The sequence below is a fragment of the Erpetoichthys calabaricus genome, chromosome 2 (genome assembly GCF_900747795.2).
Source record: "Erpetoichthys calabaricus chromosome 2, fErpCal1.3, whole genome shotgun sequence".
Lineage (NCBI taxonomy): Eukaryota > Metazoa > Chordata > Cladistia > Polypteriformes > Polypteridae > Erpetoichthys > Erpetoichthys calabaricus.
In genome coordinates, this window is record NC_041395.2 from 309,295,241 (window position 1) to 309,314,378 (window position 19,138).

Below are 19,138 nucleotides of genomic sequence, written 5' to 3' on the forward strand. Positions count from 1 at the left end.
ATGGGGGGGGTGGGGGGATAAACGAGGGAGAGAAGGAGAGCAGTCTATATCTAATCTATTCTTCTAATCCTTATAACTATAAATATCAATGCAACAATAGGCTAAAATGCAATAACTCATGGGGAATTTTGAAATTAAGATTAAAACTGCCTCACTACCAGGTAAGACTATAAAATGACATTAAAAATTCAGAATCAATGTCTCCATGATGGGACAGTTAACTTTGTGAGCTGGAATGTTAAAAGCCTGAATCACGAATTAAAGAGAAAGAAAGTATGCTCTCACCTAACAGGCTTAAACACTAAAATAGTATTTTTACAGGAGACCCACTTACTAACCAAGGATCAGTTCAGACTACAAAAAGACTGGACTGGCCAAATGTTCCATTCTAGCTTTATAAAGAAAACTAGAGGGGTGGGAATTCTCATACATAGAACAGTTCGATTTGTAGCATCAGATGTAGTATCGGACCCTGAAGGGAGATATGTGATGGTCATGGGCAACTTATTTAACAGTAAAATGATTTTGATAAATGTTTATGCACCCAATGATCGATGATAAGGAATTCATGCAAAATCTATTTGCATCCATTCCCAATGTGAACACTCATAAAATTATAATGGCTGGGGACTTTAATTGTGTTTTAAATCCACTCTTAGATAGGACTCCTGTGACAGGGGGGACGACATCTAACACTGCAAAGACAATTACACTGTTTTTAATTGACTAAAACAGACCCCTGGAGGTTTCTTAACCCAAACTCAAGAACATATTCGTTCTACTCACCAGTGCATTATAGCTACTCAAGAATTGATTATTTTTTTATAGATAATAATTTCCTGCCTACGATTAAATCGTGCAAATACGACACAATTGTTATCTCCGACCATGCCCCTCTAGTCTTGGAGCTAAAATCATTAAGCCCCTCACACTCACCTCACAGATGGCGTCTTAACCCTCTTCTATTGGCAGACGAGAACTGTACAGAATTTATATGCAAACAAATCAGCTTCCACCTAGAGACAAACACGCTCACAGAGGTTTCTGCAGGAACACTCTGGGAAACTCTAAAGGCCTTCTTAAGAGGACAGATTATTTCATATCTTTCCCACAGAAATAAATTAGAAACCAAGAAAGTGTCGGAGCTAAGAAGCGAAATTACTAGAATAGATGAAGAACAAGCCAGGCGTCCAAGTGAAGCTCTTCACAGGAAAAGGCAGGCCCTGCATACAGAACTTAACATCTTAACAACTAAAGAAACTGAACAACTTATTTATAAGTCAAGACATCATTACTATGAACATGGAGAAAAAGCTAATAAGCTTTTAGCCTAACAAATTCACAGAAAACATACAGCCGAGGAAGCTACAAGTGAATGACTGACATCACAACATTAGATGATTTAAAATCAAACTGAAAAAGGAAAAGAATCAACAATTTACTGTATATTTACTTTCAGTTACATGGACAATAAAACATAGATCTTAACCTTCACTAGACCCTTTTTTATTGCATGGGAGTTTATTTATGGCTTTAGAAAAACATAAGGCGCATAAAAAGGCAACTCTAGAAATGAAATAATAAAAGCGGGTGTGGCGCAGTGGAGCAGAGCTTAATGCTGCTGCCTGACTGCTCCAGGGATCTTCGTCTGACTGCTGGCCTGGTTGCGGACTGTGCCGAGTTTATTTAGTATTGTTTTTCTTGTTACTCCAGTTTCCTCCAATCTCCTAAAGACATGCAGGTTGTTTGGAAACTGTAAAGTGGTTCAGTGACTGTGGCCTCATGTATGAGTGTTCCTTGCAGAGGACTTGTGCTCTGTCCAGGTTAGATTTGTGCCTTGTACCATGTGCTACCAAGATAAGCCATGACTCCCTGCAGCTATTTACTTGAATGGAAGGGTTTAGAAAATAAATTAAACTAGTAACACTCGGACTGCCAGTCTTTGAAGAAATGCGGGTTCTTGCTCCTCTCATGAAACATAACACCCCATGTCACTCGGCCAAGGTTGCTGTGATGTCCTTTACTGCCATCCAGTATCAATGTGGGTGGTTTCCTGACTGACATACTGAGTGCTTGAACGGCTGTTGTTTTCTTGTCAGCCATGTCACGTGGCTGTGCCACCACTCACCAAGCGAAGGACTCGAAGCCCAATAACATGGAGGAGGAAGCCTGCACCTCCAATTCTTTGGTCATGTATGGCTTTCTGTTGTGCTCGGAGGGTATCACTGCTGAAAAAGATCTGTCGTCCTGTGCTTTTTGTTTGTCAGCAGAGCTCACTGTGATAGTTTTTTCTGACAGCAATTCTGTGTGCCTGCACCACTGTTGCACCACCACTTGCTGTGAGAATGGCTGATAGCTCTGTTTTATGGATGAGGTAGCCCGCACATTCAATTCATGATTCCCGTTTTGTGTATGACAGTATAAGCTCTCGACTGAGACCAAGATCTAGGTTCAAGATCTAGTGGTTCACAAGTTTTTATATGATAAACAGACAACAGTTAGAATTTTATATACAGTGTATAGAGAGAACGATAAATAATAATGTGGCCCTGTCTGAATGAATGTGCTCTGTGACGGACCACGAGTTCATCCAGGGTAATTTCCTACCTACCATTAAACCATCTTAATCTAATTCGAGGTTGCAGGGAGATGTAGGTTATTCCTACATAACATGGTGCAAGGCAAGAAAATTCCCTGGAGAGTCACAAATCCATTGTAGCGTGCGCATATGCAGTCTCATCCACACTCATTCATAAAGTGATTTTTGTGTCTATATCTGTAATTACATACAGCTGTCTAAGTGTGTCAATGGGAACTGCACTGCTGTATATACAAATGAATTATTAAAAACCTAATCCAATCTAACAAGCCCTTAGGATCTAGAAGAACATTTACCGCACCTTTCAACAGGACAATAATTCTCAGTGACAACAGAGTGACTTAGCAAAAGAAAAGATGGTTTTGATTGACATTGTTAAAGTCCATAACTAACTCCACCACAAAATCCAGTCTTAACTAATATCTGCACATCCCACCTAGCCAGTGTGAAAGACACCAAGAACGGACAACAGGACCATCATTGTGGCACTGGGCACCACCCAGAGAAGGACACTGAATGACTACCACACGTTAAAAGATTCAGAAGATAACAAGTTTGTGTACTTGTTCTTCTACGCTTGACATATAGTCTAGATCAATTATAAACACAAGTTTAAAGAATTTTGGTTGGATTATTTGGCAGCAGAATGTAGACAATTTAAAAGAATGAGACAGATTTCATAATATTCTGCATCTGACATGCTTAATCCAATTCAGGGTCACTGGGGACCAGAGTCTAGACCAGTCATATCAGCCACAAGAGACTTGGATTGGTAGCCAGTTCATTACAGGGCCTACTCATGCCCACACCCACGTTGACATTCACACTGGGTACTTAACGTACTGTAACCTACACGTTTTGGGAGGGGAACTGATGTTCCCCATGTAAAACCCACACAAACACACCAAGAATATGCTCAATATGGACAATGACCTAGTGTGGGATTTGAATGCAGGACACTCCTTTCATGAGGTAGCAGTGCACATATAAATCCAATCTTGTATAGAATTTATCTTGATTTGCATTGGTAGCACTCCTTCACAGAATATTTAGGAACAGAGTACGCCAAGGTCCTAAATCTCTACCTGCAACTAAAGAAAAATGTACAAAGACCCTATTCAATTCAGTTTTTAATTTGTGTCTGGTGTTCTTCACATAGGGCGGCACAGTGGCGCAGTGGGTAGCGCTGCTGCCTCGCAGTTGGGAGACCTGGGTTTGCTTCCCAGGTCCTCCCTGCGTGGAGTTTGCATGTTCTCCCCGTGTCTGCGTGGGTTTCCTCCGGGCGCTCCGGTTTCCTCACAGAGTCCAAAGACATGCTGGTTAGGTGGATTGGCGATTCTAAATTGTCCCTAGTGTGTGCTTGGTGTGTGGGTGTGTTTGTGTGTGTCCTGCGGTGGGTTGGCACCCTGCCTGGGATTGGTTCCTGCCTTGTGCCCTGTGTTGGCTGGGATTGGCTCCAGCAGACCCCTGTGACCCTGTGCTCGGATTCAGCGGGTTGGAAAATGGATGGATGTTCTTCACATAACACATGATTACAGCACTTACCAATTTTATAACTACTGAATGAAATTACGATATGATATTGCAAATATTGAATTAAACTATTAAACCATACAATGGCATGGCACTGAAGCACAGTGGTAGCACTGCTGCTTTGCAACATGAAGACTGAGGTTGGTATAGCTGGTAGTCCTTGCATGGAGTTTGCATGTTCTCCCCGTGTCCATGCAAGTTTCCTCCCTCAGTCCAAAGGCTGTTCATGCTGCAATGGAACGGAGCCCTGTGAAGGGACTGTTCTTGCCTTGCACCCACTGCTTGCTGAGACTGGCTCCAGCTTCCACGTGACTCTACTCAAGATAACCAGGTATGGAAAATTAATGGAACCATACACCATTTACATAAGTAAACACAGAATGAATCTCAGTACAGTAATTAACATAAATATATCATGACACCATAAAATACCATTAACATAATATTTGAAATACGGCCAGCAGACAACATATTTAACCATTATTACTGTTTCAATTACAAGGTTATGGAGTAAATGGAGCATGGCAAGCAGTCCAGAAATTGACATTGGGTGGGATGCCAATCAATTTCAGTACACTCTCACACTCGCACCCGCACCAGGTGAATGTACAGTTGGCAGTGCATGTTACTGGGCTGTAGGAAGATACCGGAGACACACACACAGACACCAAGAAAATGTTAAAGCTCCACGTAGTACCTACCCCTGCCAGCTAGCAAAGTGGACATGATGAGATGGAAGAAAGTTCCGGAAGTACTAAAATTGAAGAATTTGAATAAGTGAAGTGGTTCAGCTTTAAAGGACTTAGGCATTGGCATGCCGAAACTCTTTATAGTGTGTAATGGATTAAGCTAAAAAATAAAAAACGATTGTCAAAATTATAGTGTATCAATAATTTATGCCTCAAAAGTTCATCATTTGAAGTTCTAAACAAAACATTTAGAAATTTATTGATAAAATGTTTTACTCTCCAATGATATGATGACCCATTCAGTGTTGCTGCCTGTCATGTGCTTGATATTTCTGAGATGGGCCCGACCTTCTGTGCAAACCTGTCCTGAAAAAAGAGGAATAACAAAATAAATAAATGTCTGACTAAAAGGCATTTAACCAAATCTCACATTTTGCCTATCAGGCTCTTTCAGTGCATTCAGACACTCCTTATGCACTGTCTTTCACGGGGTGGTACAGTGCAACAGAAAACCATATAACCACAGTTCAGTTCCTGGAAATGTGGGGTTTACATTTTCTTCACTTATTTGCATGTCTTTCCACATGGGACTCTGAATTCCTCCCACAATCCAAAGTGATGCTGTAAGGATGGCTAGTGACCAGTAGTGGCATTTTTGGGATTACAATTCTGAATAGGCCATACCAGAATGTTCCTACACGTGTGCAGATTTCTCTAAAATAAACATTAATGTACCTAACTAATAATAGGTTTCCCTCATACAGTACAAGTTCACACACCTTTTATCCATCCATCCATCCATTATCCAACCCGCTATTTCCTAACTACAGGGTCACGGGGTTCTGCTGAAGCCAATCCCAGCCAACACAGGGCACAAGGCAGGAAACAAACCCCGGGCAGGGTGCCAGCCCACCGCAGGGCACGCACACACACACACACACCAAGCACAATTTAGAATCGCCAATGCACCTAACCTGCATGTATTTGGACTGTATTTGAGGAAACCGGAGTACCCAGAGGAAACCCACGTAGACACGGGGAGAATGTGTAAACTCCACGCAGGGAGGACCCGAGAAGCGAACCCGAGTCTCCTAACTGCGAGGCGGCAGCGCTACCCACTTCGCCACCGTGCCGCCCATAAAATACAACCATATAGATCTAAATGCTACAAAAAAAGTGATAACCTTTGTGACTGGGTGAACAGACTGAGTATGCCAGAAGAAAGGTTGGTGTGTCCATTGGGCAACCCCATTTAATGAAAGGGGAAAAAACAAAAAAAGATTCATGCCCTTGGCACCCAATTAGGGAGACTCTCTTAGCCTGTAATATGGCACTTCAGTTGGAACTCTGTCTCCATTGAGGTCTTGGTCCAAACTGCATGTCTCCTTCAGGGCACCGCCCATTTTTATGGAATCCTGGGTGGAAGGGGAGGAGACTTCTCCAGGCCTTGTGGGCAGGACTAGCTGCTGTCCTTGGACACCTCATTGAAACTGCATTGGAGAAAGAAGAAGTGGTTAGCGCCAACACCCCCTGATGTCCCTAGGTGGTATTGGACTCAAAGCCTGGAAGATGCTTCCCGGGTGAACATACATGACACCTGGCTACCTCACGCTGCTCAGGAAAATACACTGGCTATTAACTGCCTAAACTTCATTATCTCAAGTTTAGAGAGAAATGGGTTTGAGGTGAAAAGGGGCAAGCCACAGTAACATGAAAAGAATAAAAAGACTACACACAAATCAAATTGCATACTGCTCATGTAGTAGTGGAGCTTACTAGTTTGTAGCTAGATGTTTGCTGGTCAACGTGAGGCAAGCAAACCTCTGAAAAAACAATTCCTTCCCTACATACCTATTCTTTAGGCACCAGGACTTCGTGGTTCTCTTCAATTTGGTCAAAGTTGATCAGATCCTTACACTTACTGAAGATCCTTACACTTATTTTTCCTGTTTCCAACATATCACCTTCAAGAACTGTTTGTTTGCTGCCTAAAATATCCCGCCCATTGACAGGTGCCATTTTTACAGATAATCAATGTTATTTACTTCACCTGTCAGTGATTTTAAGGCGGTGGATGATCAGTGTAAATGCAAGCATAAAATTCAAATGCATATTTTACAAATTACTAAAGATTGAATTAGCAAACATAAAGACACAGATTTTTAAAACACACAGAAAGCCAGTCCGAAACTGATTAATAGCCTATACATGGAAACAAACAACATATGTCCATTAATTAACTGTTGAACTACATACAGCTGACAATGGAGAAAAGGAAAACAAAAACTCCAGTCGGCAGCATCTCTGGAGAAAATAAACCTCTCGGGGAGAACACAGTCAAATGGTGTTGAACTTTTTAGTCCTCTTTACTGGCAGTTGCTGCATGGTCTTGATAATGAAAAACTTGAACCAGAAGTGCAAATGTGAGATTCAAAAAAAAAAAAAAAAAACAATAAGCAGTCCTCAGTTTAACAGGGCGATGATCTTCAAGCCCCATCGCTAAACTGCAAAGTTTGTGTATGCACACCCACCAAAGGGTGTGGAGAACACTGCAGGGCCAATTGGTCCTGCCCCTCACTCAGCACTTAGAACAAGGCAATTTCACATACTATATGGAGAAATATTTTTCTGGGCAAGTAATAACATTGATCGTTAGTTAGGAATTTAAAAAGAAATCTTTAAGAAGACAAAAGTGAGGGTTGTTATAAACATTTATAGGGTTATTATAGTCATGTGTACAGAATGCAATGAAACTCTTATGTGCATGTGCTAATCAATATGCAACACATCACCACTTTCTAGCATAAGTACCTTACCTCAAAATGTCTGTCTTCCTTACCTGAAACATCTCAGAACACACATTAGAGCTGTTATTTGAATATCTATGGTTTGTTTCTTGCACAATAATTCCCCAAAACTGGTTGTTTAGGTGTAATATGGCATTCCTACCAGTGCCACCTAAGCTCAGTATTACTGCCTTTTTGCAGTCAAATGATTGAGAATTGTTTGTCTGTTTATCACTGTGTGCAATTGGTAACAAAAGATAAGATCAGAGAAGTGTTATAACACACACAGTAGAAGGCAAGCACATAAACTATAGAGCTCATGACCCCAAACTCACCCAGTGTGCAAAGGACTGGAGATGGTCCTTGACTGTCACCCATGGCAGGCTGGATACATGGTCCTGCTCCTCAGTATCTCAAGTCTTTGGTCTCTCCATTGTCCATTGAAGAAATGCCTGTCCTGACTCCAGGGCCGGATTAAGACCTTTAGAAGCCCTAAGCACTTAAAAGATTTTGGTACATATGTGCTACACTCACTCCCAGTGGACGACTGAATGGGACAGTTGGCATGACCGAGACAGGAACAATCATGGGAGCCTTGGTGAACCATGTGGCTATTGCCAGACTCTAACTTTGTTTCTATTCCCAAGATTAATATATATCACTAACCTCTATTAGTACTATTATTATTTTTATTACTGCAGGGGACCAGCCAAACCTGACACAGACAGACACCAGGTACAAGTTCAATGCATACCATGTTTATTAAATGGGGAAGCACTTCTCTCTCGCTCCCCACAGCACCAATAAGTACAAGTCACAGCACTTTCTTAGCCTACTTCTTTTCTCTCTCTGCCTCCACTCTTCCTCCTGCATGTGCTTGCTTGCTTGTGCTCTCTCTCTCTCTCTCTCTCTCTCATCCTCCTCCTGACACTGGCTTCTGTAAAGAAGGCAGGCGGCTCCTTTTAAGCTGCACCTAGGAATACTTCAGGTGGCACATTAGGGAGGTCTGGAATCATTCCCAGGTGTATTGAAAGCACCAAAGTAGGGCTTTGCAGCTCCCCCAGGCAACTGCTACAGAACCCAATAAGGCTGTGTCAGACTCCAACTCCCAGGGAGCCCTGCAGGGATCCGAGGTGCTGCAGCAACCCTGGGGAGCTGCCATGTAGTATCTGTGATTTTTTCATTTAATGTTGGTGCCCCTTTTAGTGAAACCTAGTTCAATGGCACCATTTGCAGTTTGGCACCATATGGTCCATGGTAAATCCAGCAATGGAAAATTTCTGTGGTGCCCAAACTCCCCCCCCCCCCCCCCGCCCCCCCCCCCCCCCCCCCCCCCGCCCGTCTTGATTCCGAGTGTGTGCTTATTTTGCTTAAAGGCTAATCCAGCCCTGCCTGCCTCTGTCTGTCTGCTGAGCCAGGACTGGACAATGCCTCTCCGTTCTTACTCCAAAGCTGTGGAATGATCTCCTTTTTTCTATTCGAACAAGATACTCATGTTTAGGTGTCTTTTGAAAATGCACCTTTTAATTAAATATTTCGGAACTGCTTAGTGTCACTTCCAAAAGACAGCTGCTGTTGTACTTGCAAAGAGTTCAGGATTCTGATTTTTGTCTTAGTCTTGTTGCAGCTATAATTATGTAGCAGTAGTTCAACTTCCTCTTGCTAGGTTTTTGTTTTATCTTGTTTTATGTTGCTGCACATTCTAATCATTCTTGTATATACTCTAAGTCGCCTTGAATAAAAGCATCTGCTAAATAAATACATAAGTAAACAACAACTTCTTCTTTCGGCTGCTCCCGTTAGGGATTGCCACAGAGGATCATCTTCTTCCATATCTTACATAAGTAGATAACAACAATAATAATAATAATAATAATGTCTAGATCTCAACAACTCTGTAATGAAAAAGCAGGATCAGAAAACAGATTTATTTTTTAGTGTACTTATCCTTCAGTCCACAGAATGATGGGCTAAGCTTGGGACCCCCAGGCCCTGATCTCAATCACCAATTGTTTTGAACAGTTTAGTCTAGGCGTTTTCCTTCTGGGTGTCACCTTTGAAGCAATGGATACACAATAAAAGGACTTAGGCTACTCATCATTTGTCTGTGCCTTGAATTAACTTAACAGTATTCCATTGTCTCGTTTACCATGGCAGCATCTTCAGGGCCACGCATGCCCTTTCACTCTCTCCCTTTTCTCTGTTGCTTCCAGCGGCGCGCGCCCGCGTAAACTTTCCCAGCAAGTGTCGCTTCCCGCGCCACGCGCACGCGCGCCTGCCCCGTCGACGCTCCTACTGGAGGAGGAGGAGGAGGAGGCGGAGGACTGGGCTTCTGATGCAGGCGGAGCATCACATGAGCGATTGTTTACATACGGAGCCCCGAGCGTTTGCATCACCGAAGCCATGAAGGATCTGGAATAACGGGCGGGGGGAGACGGGACAGCACCGCCAAAGACGACGTCTGCATGTCGGCGGTGTAAACAGATGTGTTCGGACTTGCGTGTTTTTCCTGACTCTCCGTAGTGCTGCGGTTCCCCAAGGAGATCCCGTTTGGTTCTTTGGAGCAGCAGGCGGCCGGTGACGCGCTCCTGGCACACAGGTAAACAAACAGCTCTCCGTGAGCGCGGACGGCGTGAAGCTTCTGGCGCGCCCGGCATTTTATTGTTTGCTTGCGCACGGGCTCGGCTCGGCTCGGCTGTCAGCAGTTCGTGTCTGTTTAGCCACTTTACGAGTAAAGTGGTCAGATGCGCGGCTGTCCGAATCGATTTTTCTCCCCAATGAAAATAAATGCAGAGTTGTGCGAAAGAAAAGAAGTAAAGGATGCACAGCTGAAATCTGATGAGGGAGAAGTTGGTTCAGGACTGGATTGCGTTTGACAGAAACTGGTTTGGGGAGGAAGCACGGAGAACAAAAACAAATCCAACTGGTTACCTTCTGAGTAAAATCCAGTTTAGATCTGGAGCGTTAACTAATGTTACCGTATGTGGAGGTGGGGAAGGAATCATTTTTCTGTCATATTCTTAATTGCCTGTTTTGTCCCCAAAAATCAACCCTCCGCCCTGCGTGTGGCAGTAAACCTGGAGAACTCCTTTCTGTTGGAGAAATCATAGGGAAGCAAATTAAGCACTTCCCTGACTGAGCTGCAGGCCTCTTCCTTCAAAACTGCAGTCTCCTCTCTTGTTTTGCGTAGGACCGTTCCAAAACAGAATTTCATGCCCCCATTCCAATGGTGTAATGGTAAGTTATGATCAGCAGCTGGCAAATATCACAGCAGGGGCTGAAGAAGCTACATTTTGCTTAGTAGCAGCCCTGCACGTTGGGTGCCACTGCCACGTGTGTGTGTTTTATATACTTAAAGTAACTGCCTTTGATTTAAGTCTGCAGAAAACTTGAGCTGAACAGAATTGTTGTGTTATGATTTGCTTCTTTAGGTAATGGTTTTTGGGATTATGTGGGTCATTAGTCTGGTTCTCTAAGATCTGGAAGTAAAGATTTGTATAAAACGTACATTTTTCCATTTTCTGATAAGTGCAGATTAGTTCACTACCCTGTTCAGTGATCTTGAGCAAGTGATTTTATATATGGAGGCGATACTTTTATTTCAGGGGACATATAAACCACAGCTATTACAATTTTTCCATACTTTTATCATGTGACACTTAAAGATGACAGTGTTAAACTGCCAACCTTATTTTCAACCTTAACACCACACTGGGTCAGGTTTCAGGGTTTGAGTCCTGGCCAGGGCATTGCCTCTGTGAAGTATGCAGCCTTCACCATGTCTGTCGAGACTTCCTGTCACATCCTAAACATGTGCAGGTTAGGTGGATTAGTGCGTCTTATTTGGCATGGTGTGAGTGAATATGGATGTGAGAGTGAGTATGCCCATTGATGGACTGACATCAAGGCTTCCAACCAGGTGCCTGATGCTGTCTGTATAGGCTCAGGTTCCCTGTGTTCCTGAAGTGGTTAGACAGGTTAGAAAATAGTTTGGATGACTGATGTTAATAGGAGAGGGCTGCTTTTCTGGCTTATTGATAAAAATATTTAACTGAAGGTAGGGATTGTGCACATTCAGAGAGAAAGGTGCCAAAGTCTGGAAATAAATATTGATTTATAGTAACTGCAAGGCACAGCCCTCATCACAGCAGCCCCAAGGTATTCCATTATTTTAAACATCCATTCATCTATGTTTTGAACCCATATTTTTCATTATAGGGTCATGAGGAGCTGAAACATATTCTGGCAAGACAGGAATGAACCCTTCACACCTGTACATTATAGGATGCAGCTACTCGCACTCACATGCTCACTCATATGTGAACAGTTGTGACAAGAACAGACCATTCACCTAACACAATTTGAAGGTCTTCAACTTTATCCTTTCAGGTCTGCTATTGGGAAACTCCACTTCTGTGTTCTTGTTTAATACTAGATTTTAATTTAATAGCTGCTGTCTTCCCTGTTTGTATTCTATACAATTTGAAGCACTTCCACCATAACGACTCTTTATATCTGTCTCTTTAAAGTATAAATGGTTCAAGTACTGTACGCTTTCCTTTTACGTCAAACTCCATTTTAATTAAATTATTCTAGTTGCCCATCACTGCATTATCTGAGACAAAAACTACACATGCTTTTCCAAATATGGCCTCTCCAGGGAATCATACAACTTAAGTGAAAGGTCTACTTGGACTATAGTTCTACCCATTGATGGACTGGCATCAGATCTTGTAAGGCTTTCAACCAGGTGCCTGATGCTGGCCTTTTTGTAATTATATATAACATTTTTATTCTTTGTGTTTTAGATATTATTTTTATCCATAGTATATCTGCAATTATCTGTTTTTTTTCTGGTTTTCTTTATTGTTATCTGGAAATGTAACTAATGTGTCATCCACATTTTAATCCACTTTCTATAGGATAATTCTAACACCCCATATTTCCTATTGCAGTCCCTTGTTTAAGCCCCAATTTAGGTGTCAAAGCTTACTTTTCAACAGTCTATTTGTTCTGTGTTTTGGACATTGGTAATTTCTCATTACAATAACTTGCACAGATATTGCATTGTGGATGATTCGAACACAGATCCTTGATTTCTGTACACTGAAATACTATGTTAAATTATCAGTTACATCAGCTGAATTCAAAATGGACATGAGACCTGACCAATTGCATGTCCTCTTAATTACAAAGCTCATACTTATGTTAAAGTGCTATGCTGGGAAGATGACTTACTTTAAGAGTTAATACACCTAGAATGGTTTTATTGCTTCCTCAGTAAACTGTTGTGTTATGTGAAAAATCTCCTGTCTAATCCCATATTGACTGTCCACTGAAATGCCAATATTGGGTGGCTTTTTCCCTTTATTTCAGTACAGTATTCACTTTTGTTAGTTTCTGTTATGCCTGGCTGAAAAATAAGCTACAGGTAATCAATTAGCTGGACAAGGAGAAAGATGAGAAGAAAATCAAAAATTAGCAAGTCAATACTCAATTCAAAGATTTTATCAAAACACAAAACCCAAAACACAAATCAAAAGTCAATATCCAGGAGACACACAGAATTTTCTAAATGTAAAGATCTTTTTTGAATACTAACTAGCTAGGGTTATGATATACTAGTACTGAAAAAGTACAGAAAAACCCAATTTTCAAAACTGTAAGATACTAGCTTCTCTTTAATTTTTAGTACTGTAGTTGCAAGCACCTTGCACTCAGTTGATTATTATCGCAATTGGAACTTCAAGGTGGACCACATCCCCTGTTCTTCAAACGTATATATTTATGAGCTGGAGACTCCAAGGAGCATCCCCTTCTCTCTTGTTAATGATTTGCAGAGTGTGGTGGTGTAGCAGGGAGGGATACAAGTCTGCAGCAGACCAGAGAGGCTTGTTTGCAAGTTGTGGGAAAGAAACAGTAGTGGAGGGTAATGTTAGCCATTATTTGCTTTGGTTTCATTTTGATACTGGTACTGAGCCTTCAAAGCTGATATTGATACCAAAATTAAAATGTTAGTATCAAACCAGCACTGTGAAAGATTTGTTGTGAGAATCCAGAAACTTGCACAAACGGAAAGTGCCTGACTTTGACCTTTATACTCTTGCAATACTGACATCTTCCACCACAAGTTCTGGTAGTCACACCTGGGGAAGGGGGAATGGAAACTATATACAAACACAACTGAAAATGGCGGCACCCATAAAATAAAAAAATTGCTGTACAATGATGAAAAATATTTTTAAGCACTAGAAAATAAGTTAAAATCACAAAAAATGATTAAAGAAATGGATTCTAAATATGGGTCACTTGGGTGGCATGGTAATTCAGCAGTAGCGCTGCTGCCTTGTAGTAAAGTGGCCGGGGCTCAAGTTTAGGTGTTCCCTACATGGAGTTTTTAGGTTCTCCCTGTGTTCACATTGGTTTCCCCCCCCCAGTCTAAAGGCATGCAGGCTGGGTGAATTGGCGTGTGTAGGTGTAACTGTTCGCCCACAGATGGTCTGACATCCTGTCTTGGTGATGTTTCTGCATTGTGCCCAATAATTGCTGCGATAGGCTCCAGCTGCCCTATGATCTAGCCCTTGATAAGTGGGTTAAGAAATTAGTTTTATATATATATATATATTAAATATAGTCCAGTTCTGGTGTATCATTAATTTTTTTGCCTTTTTAACTAGAGTAGGACTTGGCTGTCTCTAATTTTCCACTAATTTAGTATGTCCTTAATGTTATGTTACTAACTTAAAAATATATTAAGTAACATAATTTGTTATTTAATTTTTTGATATTGATCTGATTTACTTTTGCTAAATAATTCAGTTCTTGCTTGACTGTTTTCTTACCGTTAAAGTATTTCTTTGGGTTATTTATTTATTTATTTTGACTCACTGTTAATATCTTCCCTATTTCTGTCATTTCCAATTTGCCTTTTAACTGTTATTGTCATATGTTTCTGAGTCCTTCTGTTAGCTCTAGAGTTATTTATCTTACATGTGTTAGAGACCTGACCTAACAACAATATCTCCTTGTTCATTCACTGAGGGTATCTATTAGGCTGCTGATTTTCAGTATGAAGAACACAAATGCCCAGAGAATGATTAGACCAAAAATCAAACAAATATTCCTGGAGCTGCAGAGCAATAGTACTAACCACTCTCCTATCTTGATGTATTTTGCATTTTTTAATATGTAGGTTAAACTTTATTTTGGTAGACTTGTCTACTTTTCAGTTTTTACAATCAAAAATTGTGTTACTTTAACAAACTAAGTACTAGCTTGGGAAGATTCATGTGCTGCTTTGGTTTAGTCAAATTGTTATTTGCATATGAACAGTATGTATATGTAAGCCAGTTTTATAGGTATTTTCAAGTTTTGTGTGAGTTTAGTCAATGACAGTGTGCTGGATGGAACTGGTTTGAAAGCTGACTGATTGTTTTCAGATAAAGTAAAGATGGACTACTCGTTGGTGAACTTATAAAGTGTGAATGTAAGCAGCAATTTTTAGTGTATTTTTTAACTCTTTTGTAATACACTTAATAATAGCATTTTAAAACATTTAATGATAATGCAAATATAAAAGTATCTGTATAACAATGATTTATTGGCTATTTTAATACATTGTTTTTTTTCCAGAATTCACACACTGTTGTTTTCACTAAATACACTTTCATCTGCCTTCACAATAATTCTGTAATATACAGAATATACTTCAGTAGGCAATGCATTCAATTTAGATATACTGTATTTATTGTAATTAGTTATCACTTGGAGCAGCACAAACTTAACATACAAACTGTGCTTTCAGTCCATTATGTAGCTCATAAACTCTCATAAAACTCCTGTATGCCTAAATTCATGAAATAATTATTTTGTGTAGTATTTTCCACAGTGAACAGAATACCACAGATTGCAGAATACATATTCAAAGCCCAGAATTGTAAAGCACTTGGTTCTGTATTACTAAAATGTCTTTCACATTGAACACGTAAAATTCTCATGTTAACCATCCCAGATGTTTAGTGGAATTTCACACATATTAGAATGATTTTATATACCGTGTCATTAAAGTTCACAAATGCAATACATGCAAGGTGACCATTTATTTTACTGTATCATAGTGCTGGGCGGTATATCGGTTCATACCAAAAATCGTTTTTTATTTTTGTTATGATATGGATTTTTCTTATACCGCAACACCGGTTTAAATTGCCTAAACGACATTCGGAATGTGGCGCAGCGGGAAACTGTTCAAGAGGGGACCTTTTTCACTACTACACCGCTAAACACAGAGATGTTGCGTGGGGGCTCTTTTTCACTGCTACACCGCTAAATAGGTAGTGGTAATGTAGGTATTGCACGGTGAAAATGAACAGAGAACATTCCGAAACTGAAGCTGTATATGACCTGCTTTATGTGTAGGCTGATTAACGAGCTGTCTCAAATCAAAAGAGTCCAGGAGGTTCATAAATTCTTTTACTTTTTGGTCACACTGATTATCTATATGAAAATTAAAGTCGCCGACTATTAAGAGTGTGTCCTAGTTCGTAATTAAAATTGACATTAAGTCAGAGAATTCCTTAAAGAAAGACGTGTTGAATTTAGGAGGTCTATACACAGATAATAATAGAACGTGAGAATCTCCATGAATAACAACGGCGAGATACTCAAAGGACTTGAATTTACCAAAACTGACATCTTTACATTTTAACCGGCTTGAGTAAATATTTGCTAGGCCACCGCCTCTCTTTCCTTGGCGATCCGCACGAGTAAAACTGTAATCCGGAGGCGCAGATTCGATTAAAACAGCTGCGCCATCTGAGCTAAGCCACGTTTTCCTTAGTGCAATAAAATCAATTTTTCTATCACTAATAAGATCGTTGATAAAAAAAACGTCTTGTTAGTTAAAGCTCTAACATTTAATAGTGCCATATTTAATTTTTTGGAGGGGCTTAGATGAATACTATGTGCGTTATTGATATTTGGAACACGAACTAAGTTATTTTTATTAGCGCCGCTCTGTGTGTATTTTTTGTTTAATTTATAGTCTGTTTTTATAGTTTTAATACATTGTTCATCTAAAGTGGTAATTTTTATTAAATTATTGGTGTTTATGCTGTATTGCCTAGATTTTCTACGTGCATTGAGATTGGTTCTCGACATATAGTTTGTTTTTTTCTTCCCTGTGTCTGTATTTTTTTTTTTCTTCACTGTGGCCCTAATACAGTTCCGTAGGGCTATACCACAAATAGCATTATAAATGCAAGTTACAGTTTTATTATTTATGCATATAGCTTAGCTTGAAGCAAGGTCCATATTAATGCAGTTTGCCTAAATGATGGTTCAGTTGGTAAAGATGTCATCACCAAGTTGCACTTGTTTTATTTTATTTTAATTTGGTGAATACTGTGTAATGCACCTGGGCTTGAAGCCTTGAAGTAATAGTGCAACTATCAGTAATAATACTATTATTTATTTTATTGTTATTATTTATTAGTGTAAATATTATGCAGTTTATTGATGGTAAAGTTGTTTAAAAAGTCACTTTAACTTGTCAGTGGACAGAGATTGTTAACATTAACAGAAAGTATAGTTGGTTTAAAAAAAATATTTACTATTTATTCCTTTTCTAAGACATGTTCAGTGCAATACAACTTTTGACAAGCACTTCTGGATATTTTACTAAGTCTAAATGCTTCTTTGGATGGTTGAAAATATGTTGTCAAAATTATAGTTTAAGTTGTTTGCAAAATTTGTTCAATAAAAAGGTTCTATATTTTGACTGCATCTGTCATGCAATGTGATTCCTTCTCTTCATTAGTGCCACCCCCTTGAAAACTGTCACTTTATGGGGCCATGCAAACCTGTATTAATACTTGTGTGCACATTAAAATATTTTTTTTGTACAATGTACAATGCTCTTGAAAGTGGAATAGGTTATTCTTAGCCAGTAATTGCAATGGAAAATGTATTTAACATCTATTCATGCATGGGAAAGAAATACCGTCGAATACCGTGAAACCGGGATAATTTAGAAAAATACCGTGATATAGAATTTTGGTCATACCGCCCACCCCTACTGTATCATATGTTTCTGAAAAGTTGCACAAAGTTTTTCTACTGGAAGAGCTTAGTGTGTCATTCATTACACATGTTTGCACACATATCAGCTTCCAATAGAAGAGCTCATTGTGTTATTCGTCTCATAGCTGATTCACTGCAGCTTGAGCATACAGATCTTCTTAGTGGTAAACGCTTCCATTTTACTAATGTGGATGCAGATGTGTAGTACTTACTGCATGGCAACATCTGGTGGTAACTGAAGCGTAGCTCTCTTATTGTAAAGTCGCTCCAAATTATCAACACTTTTCAAATCTAACTGTGCAAAAATATCAATTTTCTGCACGTTTATAAAATTGTCAAGCTGACCTAGAAATGCATATTTCATTTTTTCAAGCCTCTTGTTAGAGCTTAGTTCTCATAAATGTCAGCACATTTTATATTTGGTCCTAATTATGTTTTTGGTACTTGTTCATACATAAGCAGATGCAACACATTTGCGGGAATCAAAGTAGGCTGTGGAATGGGAAACTGCCTACAACTATGGAGGGGGCTAGTGTGAGAAAGTGGTAGAGGTTTATCCCAAAACTTTGTGGATCCCAGTCAAGCACCTTGTTTACTGAACAGGACTGTCTGGACTGGATGAAACATGTATTGTAATATTAATGCCATGTTTATGATGGTGCACTCTATAAAAGTGTACTGTTTAAAATATTTCAAACTGTGACTTCTTGAAGCAACTGAAATCTTCTAGTGGACACACAGTCATCAGTCAGGTGGTATATGTAAATGCAGGTCAAATCCCATTTTAGGGAATACCGAAATAACAAAATTTTCAGAATAATGAATACTTGTTGGGGGCCAGGACAAATGTTCATATAACATCATGTTAAATTAATTTTGTTTTAATGAAATGTGAATTTCAGTATAACAAATGTTTTTTTGACCAAAAATGGCCACTGAAGATAGTCATGTGATGTAAAAAATACTTAATTCTGCACCTACTGTTTCTTCCTCCAAATCTCAGGAACACTGCAACAGGCTGTCTCAAATAAAGCGATAGTCTGTTGCAAAATTTCTGTTCTCGGGCAGACTCAGTGAGAGTGTATATGTGACATCATACACATAGCTGAATTCAGAGTCAGTACTCCACCTAGCGTACACATGGGTTGTTGTGTCTTTTGCAGATACTGTACAGTTCAAGTTTCGTAGCGCTTCTCAAAGTTTTCTTTGAGATGAACAAAAAAGTGAGATACAGTGGAACCTCGAGATACGAGTTTAATTCGTTCCAGCACTGAGCACGTATAGCGAATTTCTCCTATCTAGAACAAACTTCCCCATTGAAAATAATGGAAATCCAGTTAATCCGTTCCGCACCCCAAAAATATTAACATAAAAATAAATTTTCCTAACAAATAACACTGATAAATAATATACTGTAGTCTACCTTTAATAAATAACACTGGTAAATAATA

General features: G+C 39.8%; 2 protein-coding genes across 3 annotated transcripts in view; both read left to right on the forward strand.

Annotated features, from left to right (window-relative positions):
• atp5md (ATP synthase membrane subunit k) overlaps positions 1-19,138 on the forward strand; it is a 550,207-nt gene that overhangs the window by 375,986 nt on the left and 155,083 nt on the right. The gene's annotated exons all lie outside the window — the stretch shown is intronic.
• The window catches only part of LOC114647245 (RING finger protein 122-like), a 55,420-nt gene continuing 46,218 nt past the window's right edge, over positions 9,937-19,138 (forward strand). Inside the window, exon 1 of one of the 2 annotated variants that reach the window (XM_051922207.1) lies at positions 9,937-10,206. The gene's annotated coding sequence lies outside the window, so the exon portion shown is untranslated. The remainder of the gene's footprint in view (positions 10,207-19,138) is intronic. The other variant, XM_051922206.1, reaches the window with a different exon arrangement.